At 44.9% G+C, this 16783-nt stretch overlaps 1 protein-coding gene across 1 annotated transcript in view; it reads right to left on the bottom strand.

The window, feature by feature from the left end:
• Nucleotides 1-16783, bottom strand: part of RAB28 (RAB28, member RAS oncogene family) — a 712831-nt gene that overhangs the window by 33974 nt on the left and 662074 nt on the right. The gene's annotated exons all lie outside the window — the stretch shown is intronic.

Raw genomic sequence — 16783 nt, 5'->3', positions numbered from 1 at the left:
TAGACCCCACGGTCGGGGCCCACGCCAGCAGTAGTTGGGGGGTGGGTAGGGTGGGGGGGAGTTCCTGGGGTGTTGTAGCAGTGTGATGACGGTTTGCAGGGGATCGAGGCGGATGGGTAAAAAAGCAGATATTATATTGGGCTGTTGACCTGCTACTTTGTCAAATGATCGCCATGACACTCAGAGTCTTTGCATTATAGTGCCGCCCGGCCTCCGGGATGTGGGCTGAATGGCTGTGTACATTGTTGTGACGATGGGTGGGCTCTGAGGTATCATGTGTCCATAGGTTGACATCACAGAGTTCTCATTCTTAATTCTGCAATAAAAACACGGTTTAAAAAAAAAATGATATCTGATCTCTACAAAAAAGGGGAACTCCTGACTTTTGAGGAATGTGCAAGAACATTCAAGCTGCAATCTACTGAAGAGTTCCACTATCTACAGCTTAAACACTGGGTGCAGCAACCTCGGGTGTGGCTGGCCGCAACCAGAGACCTGCTCCCAATCGAGAAATTCGCACAATCTGGGGCAAACACTAAGAGGACCATTTCCTTCCTATACTCCCTCATTCGGGCAATAAGCCCGCAATCGAGCCCGAGACACCGAAAATTCTGGGACACTATCCTCACCACTCCACTGGGGGAGAAGCAATGGGGCTCCCTATACAAGAACATTACCAAATACAACGATGTATGTTTTTAAGAGAGGCTCATTATAAAATTATGTATGAGTGGTATCTACACCCCCAGAAACTGCACAAAATATTCCCTAACACTTCAGACATATGCTGGAGGGGTTGCAGGCTTTTATGAGACTTTCGTCACAACTGGTGGGATTGCCCCTCGATCCAGCCATTCTGGAAATAAATCCTATCCCAAATTAAACTGACTCTGGCCTATCCAATCCCAGCCACAATAGACCACACCCTCCAGGGGATTCGTGACCCCAGTCTAAAATATCAAATGCAAGGGGATCGCTCCATTATGTGGCTATGCCTGGATGCTGCCAAGATGGCGATAGCCGCAGCATGGACGAAGGCAGAGGCCCCTTCCCTCACGCAATGGCATGCCAGATTGTGGCGGGCGCTAGCAATGGAACGAATGACAGACATAGTGGATGGTTCAAGAAAGGGGTTGGAATATATCTAATCCCCACTGTTGGAATTATCTGTCAGAGGGTTTACCCTTATTTGCATGTAGCCCCAGGATAAGAGCCCTTCACCTCTTTCATATCTAACAGACTGTGGGTTATCTCTAACTAGCCATATGACGAGACTGACTCGGTCCCTGCCCCGCCCAATCGGACCACCCCATCACTCGGACAGAACCGTAACACAACCACTGTGATACGCATATTTGTTTACGTTTGATTTTATTTTACGATGTTTGGGTAGGGTGCACAAGCGCCAATCAGCATTTAGTCCTGCATCAGTCTAAGGTTGGTATATGAAACATTGTAATGGCAGGCTCAACTAGATAGGTACACAAATGTATGAAATTAAGTTATAGCTTAGACCTTGGAAACAAGCTGTGTGTTCTTCTGGAAACTTTGTAACTCTTGGCCTGTAAACTGTGCTTGATGCAACTACAATTTATTTTGCAATGGTTTAAAATCAATAAAAAGATTTTGAAGGGGAAAAAAAGACAATTCAAGGCAATTCCCATGTTACCCTATGGGAGAGATAGTTCTTGCAATAGTGAAAAAACGAAATTAGCATTATTTCATTTTTAGAACATGTAAAACACAACTATACAGGTCCTATCTTTTAAACACATTGTACCTGCCCGTGAGGCTGCCTTGGGCCTATCTTAGGGGGAGACTTGCATGTAGTAAAAGGAAAGGTTTGGGCCTGGAAAGTGGGTGCACTTGCCAGGTCGAAACGGTGGTTTAAAAATGCACTCGCAGACAGTGCAATGGCAGGTCTGAGACATGTTTACAGGGCTACTTATGTGGGTGTCAAAATCCATGCTGCAGGCCTACTAGAGCCTTTGATTTACAGGCCCTGGACACACCTGGTGCTCTTTACTAGGGACTTTTCTAGTAAATCAAATAGGCCAACTATAGATAAACCAATAACCAATCCAATTTAGACAGAGAGAAATTTCACTTGAGCACTGGTCAGCAGTGGTAAAGGGCTGAGAGTCCCAGAACCAGTAAAAATTAAATGCAGCACACAGTCAAAAACAGGAGGTCAGAAGCAAAAAGACAGGGAAAATCACACAAAAAGATGACAGGTCTAACATTTGGTGTGTTCTGTTTACTTTTAGTGTTTTGTGTGAATAATCTGTTCAATGTGGGAGTGTTAGAAATTAAAATGGTGTGCAGTTTCAGGGTGCTGTCTGAGTGGCATTTGGCTGGCAGTTTGTGTGTGATCTGGAGGTTGGCTTGTGGTGTGTGGGAACTGGTGTTTGGCTTGCGGTCTGTATAGTGGCGGCTGGCGTGCAGTGTGTGTGTGTGTGTGTGTGTGTGGTGACCACTGTTTACTACACAAAGGCTGCCATCCAATAGCCAGTCCACACACACAGGCAGCCAAAGGCCAGTCCACACATTCCACCACTAACCAGGTGGTGTGATTGGTTTGTCAGTCTTGTGGGCGTATGAAAGTGATGGGCCCTTGAATGGCAACGTGTGTTGATGTGAGTGTTGTAATGTGTTGGGCCCGCGGCTGGCAGTGTGAACGGTTTTGAGTGCATGACACATGAAAGGCATGTTATTTGTGTCTATAACCTGTTCAATGTGAGAGTGTTAGCAGTGGAAGTGGTGTGGAGGTTCAGGGTGATGTCTGAGCTGGCATTTGGCTGGTGGTTTGTGTGAACTGGTGTTTGGCTGGCGGTATGTGTGAACTGGTGTTTGGCTGGCGGTATGTGTGAACTGGCGTTTGGCTGGTTAAGTGTGTGTGAACCTGCGTTTGGCTGGTGGTGTGTGTGAACTGGCGTTTGGCTGGTGGTGTTTGTGAACTGGGATTAGGCTGGAGGTCTATATAGTGGCGGCTGGCTGGCAGTGTGTTTGTGTGTGTGTGTGTGTGTGTGTGTTGTGACTACTGGTCACTTTATAAACACTGCCATCCAAACACCAGTCCACACACACAGCCAGCCAAATGCCAGTCCACACACTCTACCACCAACCAGGTGGTGTGATTGGTGTGTCAGTCCTATGGGCATATGAAAGTGATGGGCCCTTGAATGGCAATGTCTGTTGATGTGAGTGTTGTAATCTGTTGGGCCCACGGCTGGCAGTGTGAATGGTTTTGTGTGTATGATGCATGAAAGGTGTGTGAATGGCCTATAAAGCTGTTGGTGCCTAGTCGTGGCTTTACAGCTCAAAAGCTGTGAGTCATTAGTTCAATATTCTATACTTTCAATCATCTTATTAAGAGTGATTTCTACATTTTAGTATTCCTGAAATCTTTTGCTAATAAAATGTACATACTGAACTTTTCGCTCACCCTCGTGCCAAATCCAACCAGTATGTGTGTACTTGAGTACTAGATGGTTATGAAGTGATATTGATCTTTTCTGACTTTCACTGACAGGGTGTACATTGTCTCTAGGGTAAACCTACCAGCCCCAGATATTTTTGTAAACTAACACTAGGACACCCTAGGACCACACAAGGGTTTCTTATCAAGAAGCCCCTGCAAACCTCAAACATTTGCTAAAAACACACATTTTCTTCATATTTCGGAGACAGAAAGCACTGCAATGTGAGTTGAGCCACACATTTTCTACCACCCAGCATTCCCACATGTCTCATGATAAAGACAGTACCCCATCTGTGTGAGTGGGCATAGTCCCTGTGACAGGAACGTGTCCAAGACACAATGGGGCAGCATCACCTTAAGGGGTAGCTGCAGTTTTTGGGACCAGGCTAGGGAGCCACCCAGGGAAACCTTCCAAACCCGACACTTCTGGAAACTAGACACTGTGGGGAGCCCAGAGTGGTGAGACTTGCATGGATCATAAAAATTGTTTTTACTCACAATGCCATGCAAACTTCTAACTTTGCTTAAAAATGTGCATGTTCCTGGTATTTCTGTAGCATAAACTTCTGGTATCAGCATGAATCCTCCAAAATCATATCACCCAGAGTTTCCCCACTTGTCCTAACAAAAAGGCTGCACCAATTGTGTGACTGGCCTAATCACTGCGACAGGAGAGGATCAAACCAGGGGCAATGTGAGTCCTCACAAAGGTACTCTCATTGACCGTGGTTTGATCCATGCCAGGCACAGGCACTAGATCATCATCAGAGAATTCCTTTACTTATGAGCCCAGATTTACTATACCAAGGTGGAGCTTGACTAGACATAGGAATACCGTTTCATAGTTGCCACTTTACATTTTTAGATGTGAGACCATTTTACGATGTGTAATTTATAATCCACTGTGGATTTGTATTGTAATGTTACTAATAGCTTTCACTTAGGTTTTTATAGATGCATACTCATATCTCCCGGTGTTTCTGCTGCTGGTTATCTATTATACTTTACACCTCATTTTGATAGTGTTAAGATGGCGCTGGGCTGTAATTACGAGTGAGGAATTTTAGATTACGCTCATATGTAACATAGCACATAGACTCGCCTCAGCTATTCGTGTCCTTTTTATATGTCTGACAGCAATCTTTTTGATATTCTTGAGTATTGGGTTCTTAGCGTGATATATAATTTACCTACTGTGATATACACGTTAGCTTACAGTGATGACTTTTTTGCTATATAAGGTGCCGATTTTGTTCAAAGAGAACTGCAATTAATTATCTCCATTTCTCTTTCAACAGTTTAACATATGAAGTGTAATGTTATTTATGAACCTATTTTAAAGGTACCAATTAAGTCTGTGGTAGAGAGTTGGTGTTCTGTCGATATTTTAGAAGGGATTGCCTAGCAACCATTACAAATTGTCAGAAATGTGTGGAAGTCGGACTTGTGGAGTAAAAAGCAAAAGCAAAGTATGTCAGGGGTGTTTCCTTTTTTATGCTAACAGATATTCTGACCTGTGAACTTTGCTGGCAATTAATCATAATTAAAGCTGCTGCTGGAAAAGCCAGGTTCAGGAAGAAAACAGGAAGAATGTTCTGTTCATAGAATTGTTTGAATTATCAGTTATGCTGAAGTGAATCTATTTGCAAACATGGCCAAAGCAAATTTCTGTAGAAAAAAGACTAAATTTTCCGAGCAATATTTGGAACTGCTTGTTGACTCTGTCTTGGAAAACTAGGATGTTTTATTTGGTGCACAGTCCCATGCACATTTCTGCACATTAAAACTGGTATCTGAGACAGTATTCTGCAAAAGATAAATGCCATATCCACTACCAAACACCTTTTATCTAATATTAAAAAGAAGTGGTATTACATGTGCAAGAAAGTGCATGAAGATTATAGAAAGGTAGCAGCACGCTAAAGGGACAGGTGCCAAGTGTCCCTCAGAGCTTAACCTTAGTAATGTTACATTAAAAGTGTTGGAGATTATGGATCCTGCTAGATGGAATTGATACCCTTCCGGGTGAGTAGTTGCGCTTAACAAACCCCTGAGTGATTGATACCCCTGGACTGTACAGATAATTAATAGCCAGGTAAGCTTTTCCCTTCTCCTTTTGTTAAAATCACTTTAGGCCCTAATGAAATGTCCATTACGTGAGCGTAACCTCTCACAATTTTGGTAATTTTTACATTACGCTTGTTAAGCAACATTTTTTAAATGGATGTATTATCCCATGTCGCATAATTAAGCATCATACGCAGCAAATATGTAGCAGAGAATGCCAATGACCAGAACTCTAGTGGCTTCTGTTTGCAGTCCTTAATGTTTTTGCACCATGTATTTAGCGAGCAATGCGACCTCTCATCATAAATAGATGTAAGCACACAATTTGTGTTATAATCAGGGCTCCTGGAATGATGCGATTGTGCAGCAGTGGAGATTTTTACATAATTGTAGATTTGCCGCATTTGCCACATAATCAATAATCTACCTCATAATCTGCAGATTTAAACAAACAAAATTGTATCTAGCTAACAGTTCAAAAGTTACAAAAAATGCAAGAGAAACATGTTGCCGCGCAATTTAAGGCCCTTTGCAAAGCTGGACTGGTCACCTTTCATGTGTTGGGCTGGTTTACGGGTTGACTATCTAATTCAATCCGTCCGGCTGTTTCCCTTGCACATGAAGGCACATTTTACATAAATTAAGACAGACAACTTAGATGCAAACACAGCCATGCATCTGAAAAACAATAACAATGTGTCGATAACTGGATTTGTGCACAATAAGACAAAAAAAACCTCATAAAGTGGTGAGGTGTAATACCGATAGTTAAAAGTGCTACACAAATGTGAAACCACTACCTAAAGTGCTATGGTTCCACAGGAATAGCTAGCTCGACCTAAACAACTTCAAACAGGGCTCCACTGACCTGTCGTCCACTTTCTAAAGTCATGCCTTGAATGTTGCCATTGCAGTGCATGCCGCCATGGCACACATTCGGTTTCACAGTTCCAACAACCTATCTTCTGCTCGAATCAAGTCTTCCATAACGAAATGATGCAACCAGTGTCAATGTAAAAAAAACTAAAATTATGTGTGACTCCCATAGCCCAATATTCGGAGTTTGTGTGAGAGTCTTTCATGTATTAAATAAAATGTATGCATGAAGTACAATACCAAATATATATATATATCACAAACTTGACCTGAAGTTATTAGAGTGCTTTACGTGAGTATCAGTTGGTAGCGCTGGTCGTTGGGGCACATCCTCTCCACTTTAGTTAGTCTACCACATAGCTCCTGAGGCGGAAGCCGGGAGGATCGCGTAGCGCTTTTTAAAACTGTGAAATATCGTAAATAATTGTTTTACCTGCTTATTGCACTTTTCACCCTGGGCACTCCCCCTCCTTCAAACCAACAGTAACCACCCCGCGCAGCCGATGTAAACGCTGCCGCGGGTACTAGCCTATTCCTGCTGCCATTAGCCGGTAACGAGGCCACGCCCACTATCCCGAGGCCACGCCCACTGGTAGCCTATAAGTCGCGCTTTCAGGTGAGCTCGCAGTCAGTCTACCACATAGCTCCTGAGGCGGAAGCCGGGAGGATCGCGTAGCGCTTTTTAAAACTGTGAAATATCGTAAATAATTGTTTTACCTGCTTGTTGCACTTTTCACCCTGGGCGCTCCCCCTCCTTCAAACCAACAGTAACCACCCCGCGCAGCCGATGTAAACGCTGCCGCGGGTACTAGCCTATTCCTGTCGCCATTAGCCGGTAAGGAGGCCACGCCCACTATCCCGAGGCCACGCCCCCTCCCTCCGCCCCATAAGGATGTGCCTCGGTCAGACGCGCAGCGGACGCGCGCTGCGGGCGCGCCGCCAGCGCGCCGAAGGCAAGCCTGTCTGCGCCCGTCCGCGCCAGACCGAGCCCTGAGCCCAGAACTCCTGGAACTCTAACCACTGAGGTACTCCCAAGACACCCTCCTCCATCTCGGGAAGCTTTTTCCTACCCCTTGCCGCAACATTATCTCTTTAGAGGAAGGACAATCCTGCTGCTCGGTCTGCCCATACAGGCTGACACCTCGAATCCTCCCGAAAACACGATGGATTAAGATGGCTCTACTCAATTGCAGGTCCCTCCCGAAACACCGAGCAGAAATCAATATGCTTCTGCTGGAATCCGAACTTGAGGTTCTCTTCCTCACTGAAACATGGATCAACCCCACTTCAGACCCTGACATAGTTCAAACACTTCCCCCCGGTTACCTAATCAAACATCAGGATAGACTCTCCAGGACAGGGGGCGGAATTGCAATTATCTACAGAAGCAACTTGTCCTGTCACTTCAAGGACAGCCCAATTCAGGACTGTGAAAACGTTCGGTTCTCCATCCATTTATCACCATCAAAAACCCTCTTGGGAATCCTCGTCTATCGCCCTCCAGGATAGCATAGCCTTTTTTGCAAATCCCTGATGGAAACCATCTCCTTTCTCGCCTGTCTGTCACCCAATTTTACGGTCTTAGGAGATTTAAATCTCCACTTTGACGACTCTTCAAACAAAATAACGGAAGACCTTAAGGAAGATCTAGCTGCCCTTAATATTCATTTAAAAGGCAGTCAGCCCACCCACTCTAAGGGCCACTTGCTGGACCCCATATTCACTAATCTCCCCAGCCTAGTAGTGAATGAACCCCTCCCTATTCCTTGGTCAGACCATCACTTGATCTCTTTTAAACTTCAATTTACTAGCGAAGCGCCGGATAGATCCCCCCCCCCCCCCCCAAGCACCAGCCAGCCCTTGGCAAAAACTGGACACGGCAGTATGGATCCACGAATTAGCTTCTACTACACCTGAGCTCGACCCAGATCCCTCCCTAGCAGATGTCCAACTCCGCTCCTGGATTGAACAATCCCTCGAAGTAGTCCTCCCCGTCAAACCTCTCCCCAGTAAAAAGGGAACCTTTAAATCTCCCTGGTTCACCCCGGAACTACACGAACTCAGAAAAAGGTGTAAAAAGCTCGAGCGCCTCTGGAGAAAGGACTGGGCTAACGAAAGCAAAATTCAATACAGGTCTGCCGTGAAGGATTACAAAACTTGCATAAAAAACACCCAGGCAACTTTTTTCGAGGGAAAAATATTAGCTGCAGCTAACTCCGCCAAAGAAACCTATCGCATCGTCCGTCTTTTGACGAAAACTCCGGAACCACTGCCCATATCAGACCCATCTGGCACTATATGCAACCAGCTCGCTGAGTTTTTTTCAACAAAAATCAACAACATTTTAAAAACCCTCCCCACCCACAACATCCCCTTACACCCCCCGACTCCTCTCACCTGCCCGGAGGCCCCATGTTTCGAAGCATTCTCCAAGGTGTCCACAGAATCGTTCTTGACCATCCTTCATACAGTGAAGAGTGGAGCTCCCACAGACCCGGCCCCCATGAGCAAATTGAAATTGGTTGCTTCCACGATTTCCTCCCCCTTCACCAATCTCATTAATGCATCTTTTGCACAAGGCACCGTCCCAACCAACTGGAAAAACGCCACAGTCCGCGCGCTTCTCAAAAAGCCCCACCTCGATCCCGCTGACCTGTCTAACTTTAGACCTATCTCACTCCTCCCGGCCATCAGCAAAGTGGCTGAGAAAATTGCCAATCAGCAATTATCCCTCTTCTTAGAATCCAACAACCTTCTTCGCCAATCCCAGACAGGGTTCAGACCAGGACAGGGTACGGACACCGCACTCCTAGCCGTGGTCGAAGAGGCAAGATCCATCCTAGATGCGGGAGGATCAGTGGCAGTGATCCTCCTGGACTTGAGCGCCGCCTTCGACACGGTGGATCATGCCATCCTTATCCACCATCTTAGCATGGCAGGAATCTCCGGTACCGCCCTGTCTTGGATCAAATCCTTCCTAGAAGGCAGAACCTTCCAGGTGACCGACGGCTCAGTTAACTCCAGAGCTCTCCCCCTCCAGTGTGGGGTCCCCCAGGGCTCCTCCCTGAGCCCCACACTCTTTAACGTATACATGTCTCCCCTCGAAGACATCGTAGCCCCCATTCGGCATAAAAACTGTTATGTACGCCGAAGACACCCAGCTGGTCGTCTCTCTAAACCAGTCGACCAAATGTCTGGACAACTTGTCATCTTGCCTCCAGAATATATCCCAATGGATGTGCGACTCTCGTTTGAAACTAAACGGAGAGAAATCTGAGATCCTTCTGCTGGGGGACCCACGCAGACTCCCCCCATCCCTCTCTTGGCCACCCTGCATGGGAGCACCCCCTCCCCTAAGACCGAAGTCAAGAGCCTGGGTATCTGGCTGGACCAGGACCTCAACTTTAAAGTCCAGGTCAGAAAAACAGCCGGCACATGCTTTGGCCTCATTCAGATAGCTCGAAAAATCCTCCACCTAATCCCCTTTCAGTCCAGGAAACTGTTAATACAGGGGCTAGTTAACTCTAGACTGGACTACGGAAATGCCCTATATTTAGGTGCTCCCTCATCAGTCATCATCAGACTGCAATGTGCCCAAAACGCCGCGGCCAGACTCCTGACCGGGACCAAATCTAGATGCTCTGCCAAACCGGCCCTCAGATCACTACACTGGCTCCTGATCAAGGAAAGGATCACCTTTAAGACCCTCTGCATCTCACACAAAATACTTCAAGGCAGTGGCCCTCCCATTCTGAGATCTCTCGTCAAACCACATTACTCCAACAGACAGATCAGACTCCCTTTCCTTGGCCAGTGTCCCCAGAATAAGAAAGGCTCGCTCAGGGGGGCGACTGTTCTCATATAATGCTCCAAAACTGTGGAATTCCCTCCCACTCCCCATCCGAAGAGAACACAACCTACTGGCCTTCCGTAGGCAATTAACGACCTGGCTCTTCACATAAAACCCTGCATACAGCTCCCCCTCTCTGAATGCTACCGGTTGACCGACAGGGCTGGGACGCCCCAGGGTAGCTACGCGCTTTACAAATCCGAAATCAAAATCAAACCCCACCTCTGACTTTGCTCTGAAGCTATTACTGGTTGTTACATTTCTCCCGCACCACATGAAATTCTATTATATTTTCTGTTGAAAGGAAGGTCCATGTAGTAACCAATATTTTAGTGTAGCCCAACTTCTTAAAGTTACTCCTGTATATCAAAGGTGGAATGGGTCAAAGTGACGTTAGGAGAATTCTGGACATGAAGGGTCTCACAGAGGCCAGTGGGGCCAGGGTAGGGTCAGTCAACATTTCAGACAGACACGGCACACATAGTGACTTCACCAGCACTACTAGCCTATCAGAGACACTGACCTGTGAGGTGATGTATATTTACAGATAAGAACTTTCTCCCAACTCTTATTTCACAAGTAACTCCTTTCTCTAATGCCATACACCTTGCTGAAAACAAGCCCTGGAATGTCCAACAGTTCAGCAGCCACATATTAACCCCTTCAGCGCTGCGCGGATTCCCCCGCGGTGCTGAAGGGTTCGAGCGCGGGCGGGGCCATGACGGAACGGTTCCGTCATGAGCACAGCTCAACCGATGCTCATGACGGAATCGTTCCGTCATGAGCATGGAAGGGGTTAAAGGTGAGATCGATTGGCTGTGTCAGTGTTATTTATCAGTTTTTAGACTGGTCTTAAAAGACACGTTGTTCTTAATTAGTCTTCAAATGCACAACTTCAACAGACACCCTAAGCTACAATGCCCAACTTCAGAGTGAGTTTCCTCTGTGTCTTCCTATTGGCTGGGAGGTGCAGCTGAAAGCTCCCATTTTCCAACTCGACTTGTCCTATAGTTCTACAAGCAGCAAAGGTATGTTTCATTACAGTGTCTGGTTCTGAGAGCGCTCAAGTCCTTTACAGTAGTTTATTGACACTGCGAACAAGACAAGCACAAGAGACACAGCGGGAGTGCAGTCTGAACAGGTAATGACTAACAGGGTTGAACAAAATTCCACTTGTCACTTGCGTTCAAACGACGCTCATCCATTTGGATGAACACAGACCAAAGTAAAGTTAATATGAACGTATTAAGGTATACGCTATAAAAGAAAAACTATGCACACGGAAGGGGATCATAAGGAGGGTGCACTGACCACGGCCTGCCGCCTCAGAGGCAACCACGTTAAGGCCAGTCACTACTTCTAACAGGAAACTTCAGAGTTTCTCAGGTCTCATAATGAAGAGATTGGAGCCTGATCTTAACCTGGCTGCTCTCAAAGGTCAGGGGTGATCTCTATTTGTCTGCATGCCTGTTTGGGGGAGCATCTCTGATATCGACTATGGGTGGAGTTATAAAGCATGCTCTAGTGGGGGGAGATCAATGTCGTTCCTGGGCAGAGTTTCAAAGCACGCTATGTCCGCTCCTTGAACAGCTGTCGGGAAAACATAATGTAAGTAAGCAACTGAGCACCACGTGGCATTTGACAGTAGATGCTCAGGTAATGGAAGGTTGGAAAATAAATAACGTCCACCTTAAATGCTTCTGAAGCGAAAGCTGCGACTAACCGTTTTGTAGTGCCAGTGGCTCCATGGATCTGCAGCTCATAGAAGCAGGGAGGGGTAGGACGTGGAAGGAAGTAGATAATAACTTAGGATGCGATGCTCAGAGGGAGGTGGAGCCATTGCATGCTCTGCAGGTGGAAGCATGGGATGGACAACCAAAACCATCACTTAGTGAAATCGCCTGGGCAGATCCAAGCACCGAAAGGAGGGACAATTGTAAGCAATCGGCCAATAGAAAGCCAACATTTCTGAATGGCTCAAGAAAGAACAGATGGCACTAATTGGTTTGCCAAAAGCCCACAGAAGAGATACAACAGGTTTGGCAGACAGCGCAAGCGCTGTCGAGGCTCAACCTAAAAATGACCAAATAATGAAGCAATACTAGTAAAAAATGTGCTGCAATATGCGTGCATAATTGGCATATTCTGGCCGCATAATTTACTCAACCCTGCCGCATAATTTGGCCGTCAAATTCCAGTGGCTCTGGCTATAATGAAGCGCCAAACGTCAGCAGACTGAACAGCCACTTGTCTCTGCACAAGATGTAAAACGTTGTTCCACAAAGCTGCCTTTATTGCTGCTATGTTGAAAAACGTGTATTCTATGATAAAATACACAAATGACAATGATATAACTAGTTTCCTGAGGTGAAATGATCACTATCTTTGCCAGTGAAGTAAAATGAAGTTGCTAACTCCAGCTTCACCCTGGAGGAAAATACCTCCAAAAATAACACTAGAAAACTGTAGGTAAATGTGATAAAAAAAGCTGCATAACAACTCATTTGGGGTAAAAACCAACAGCAGTGGTAACCATGGAAGGATCTCCAGATTTTTGGAGGTAAACTGTAGGTGGAGGAAATGTAATTAGCTCCAATATTTTTAGAGTAATGGGCAGGTTAAATACACTTTTCAAAGGAACAAAATAACATGCAGATACAGATTCTGGAGGATATACTTCAGCCTCCAAAAATTGATTTTACTACACATTAACACACACATCAAACTCAGCACCTTAGAAGTTTCTGGATTGTAAACTATAATGATGGTGTTAAGATGCCGCTGATTTCTCTGGAGCGCGTCAATCACATGATCACTCGAAACATATTTAGCGAGCTGCAAAGATGGCGCTGACAGTCCACGCCACGGAATACTCTCCGGGCTCACTATGCTACTATTCATTGTGAGTACATACAATTATTGCACTTACCTGTTTTATATTACTCCGGGTTGTGTCTGCTGTCAATACTGGTGAGGTTTAGATTAGTGGCACTAACAAACTGTGCAATGTGCTAACATTTGGTCTATTAAATTGCCATATTGAAGGTTTCACTCACTGCACGTTACAAGTGCTTAGAATTTTGACCTTCCGTGACTTACTTTCCTGTGGGCTATACTTGGAATGATAGCGTGCTTTTTGCCATTATAGGGCTATAGGTGTATACTACTGCCGTACTTGTGCGTTACATAGCTTATTTTTACATCTTTCAGATTACCGATATTATCATAGTGAGCTAGTATAACACTATTATCATTATATACCATTCATAGAGTGGTACATTACTAACATTAAGTTTACATCCACAGATTGCTTTTACCCCTTCATTTCCCTCATGGTACTTTTCGTCTGTGAGAGGAATTTATGATTAGGGTTAACATATTTTGTAACTGGTTGGAGTGGGCCATTTACTTTCTCTATATTCCCCCTTTTATTATTTTTATTTTTTACTCAGGTTTATTTTCTCCTTTCATTACAGATCATATAATGTTGTCATATAATGTTGTCGCCATTAACACGCTGGACCAGTGCTACGAGTGGACTGACTCCGTGGGGTACATCATTTTGGGGTTTCAGGTTATTGCCTATTTCTAGGCCTGGGCGGTAAATTCCGTTCCGCTCGCGGAATTTGCGGAATGTGGGTAATTTCGCGTTCCGCGGAATTGCCTAAAATACTTTGTTCAGCGGCTTCACGGAATTTTTTGCTTGTTCGTCTTCTCAAAATGCATGTTCACTCAATATTTCCCCCCCGAGCACGCAAACAGCATTCACGAACAGGTAAAAAGCACTGCGAACAAGCAATTCCGCGTGTTTGCGGAATTTCTGCGTGCTTGCCGAGACTTTTTACCATTTCGCGGAGCTTTGCGTAGCGCGACTACGCAAATTCTGCCCACCCCTACCTATTTCCCTATATTGGTTTCGAGGAAAATGAAGGATAGCTCTACTTTTTAGTTACTAATTTGCATTATTTTACGTTTTTTAGATCGTTATTTCGTTTTGTTACGGATCTACCTGGATGCTATTGAAGGATATTTCAGGATAACAACGATATCGTTACTGTCACAGGGTATTATTTACTTTCAGATATATTTGTCACCACTTTTCATTCGGCTTTGACCTTACTTGTTAGAAGTTGTTTGGGGCCCTGTGGCCGAATTCTTTCTGATGGTTCCCTTTCAAGTTTGACTGTTCTGACAACTTTTAAGCTATTCACCTGACAGTTTGTCCTATCCTTAACAATTATGTCAGGTTGATACGGTTACTTGTTTTTTTTTCAGATTTTGATTACTATTCATAGATTGGCACTATGGTGGGTGATGGTTCTGTTACTTTCGATTATATATGCATCATTTGGCTTTTTCATATTTTGGTACACCACTCCCTGTTTGACACATTGGTGGGTTCTGCCTCGATTCACGTTAGACAAATTTTGTGATTTTGTATATTTCAAATTACAGCTCTGAAGAGGTGAAGGTGTGAGATATCACACGATGAAACATGTTGTCTGTATCAAGCTACATTGTTGATGAATCAAGCTGCATTGTTGATGAGGTTGTACCAAACTGCACTGCTGATGAAAAACAAAACCAAACTCGGATTGAATTCTGATTTTGAACTGGTGTCCACGGATTAAAAATGAACTAGAACATTTGCAATTTTGAGATTATTATTGATAATTTACTACTCTTCATGTGCTCAGAGAGGATTTGTGTTGATTGTTTTGCTCTTTTCTTTGAAGGGACTATTGGGGTTGAATTGGTAACCGACCCTTCCTCATCTAGTAGCACCAACATTACTGTTGCTCTAAATCCTTCCCGGTACTGAATGCTGAGTGCCCTTTATCTGTCTTTATGCCTGTTTGCCAATTGTGTATCTCTCTCCAGGCACTAAACCCACCCACACAAGTGAAATACCATTTTTATCAGGAAACTTGGGGGAATGATGCATGGTAGGAAATGTGTGGCTATAGCAGATTCCAGAAGTTTCCCTAACAGAAATATGAGGAAAATGTGTGCTTTTAGTCAAAGTTAGAGATTTGCAAGTGATTCTGGGTAAGAAAACCTGCTGAGAGCCACGCAAGTCACCCCACCCTAGATTCCCCCAGGTGTGTAGTTTTAAAAAATGTACAGGTTTGATACGTTTCCATATGTGCCGCCTGAGATAGGGCCCAACACCCAAAGCTACCCACATTGCAAAAAAAGGTACAGGTTTCAGTGGAAAAATGTGATGTCTGTATTGCATTTAGGGCCCTATTGCATTGTAGGCACTAGGCCTACTCACACAAGTGAGGTACCATTTTTAACGGGAGACTTGGGGGAATGCTTGGTGGCTCACTGCTGATTCCAGAAGTTTCTTTAACAGAAATCTGAGGAAAATGTGTGGTTTTAGTCAAAGTGTGAGGTTTGCAAAGGGATCTGGGTCAGAAAACCTGGTGAGAGCCATGTAAGTCACCCCACCCTAGAATCCCCCAGGTCTCTAGTTTTAAAAAATGTACAACTTTGCTAAGTTGCCATATCTGCCGCCTGAACTAGGGCCCCAAGTTCACAGCTACCCACATTACAAAAATTGGGTCAGTTTTCAGTGGAAATATATGATGTTGCATTCAAAAGTGAGGTACAATTTTTATCATAAATGTGAGGATCAAGTTAAGATCCCACTGAGCTATAAAGAAGAGCTCTGGAGCAAAGGTGTGTTAAACCTTTCAAGAAAATAATCACAATAAGTGAATTGCTTAAAGAAGGATGGTCATGAAATGCAAAAATGTAGAGGGCTGACATATAGCACTTAACTGCGTGCATTGTAAAATATTGCTGGGCCAAAGAGAAAACAAACACACAAACATTTGACAACTTGTCCTTCTAGGGATCAGGCTGATGGTGTCCACAACCACTAATTTCGCCCAATGCCCTGAACAAATCGATTAAGTCGAAGATTGCCTAGCCGCAAGAATCATATACACTTCTTCAGCAAGCAACTTAAAACTACTCAGTTGTTACAGCTCAATCTCCATCTAAGGAGGTGGGGACTGTAAAGATTCGGGTGCAGGAACCTGCCCCATTGCTGAGACAGGAAGTCCTTCCGGAGAGGCAGAAGGATCAGAGGGTATATGCTTAGGCTTAATGGGTCAGGGTACCACATCCTCTTGGCCCTATCCAGGGAAATCAAGATAACTGGGGCCGGTCTGTCTTGACCTTTCTCAGAATAAGAGGCAGGAGAAGCAGTGGTGGAAGCACATAGAGAAATCTAATGTTTCACTGCAGGCAGACTGAGTCCCCAGGCGGCCTTCTTGCTGGTAACTCCAGTGTGAAGTATTCAAAAATGTCCTGTGCCATAAAGGGGGAAGACGCATTTGTGGCCTGTCAAGAGGCATCTGCTCATCTCGTGCTCGCTAGCGTTCAGAGACCATGCCAGATGATTGGATACTAGGGAAATTCCTTGTCGGTCCAGCCACCTCCAACAGAACAGTGCTACCTGTCACAAGATCCAACACCCCATGCCGCCCTGCTTGTGG

The sequence above is a fragment of the Triturus cristatus genome, chromosome 2_2 (assembly GCF_964204655.1).
Source record: "Triturus cristatus chromosome 2_2, aTriCri1.1, whole genome shotgun sequence".
NCBI classification, from domain to species: Eukaryota; Metazoa; Chordata; class Amphibia; order Caudata; family Salamandridae; genus Triturus; species Triturus cristatus.
This window is presented reverse-complemented; position numbering and strand designations above follow the sequence as displayed.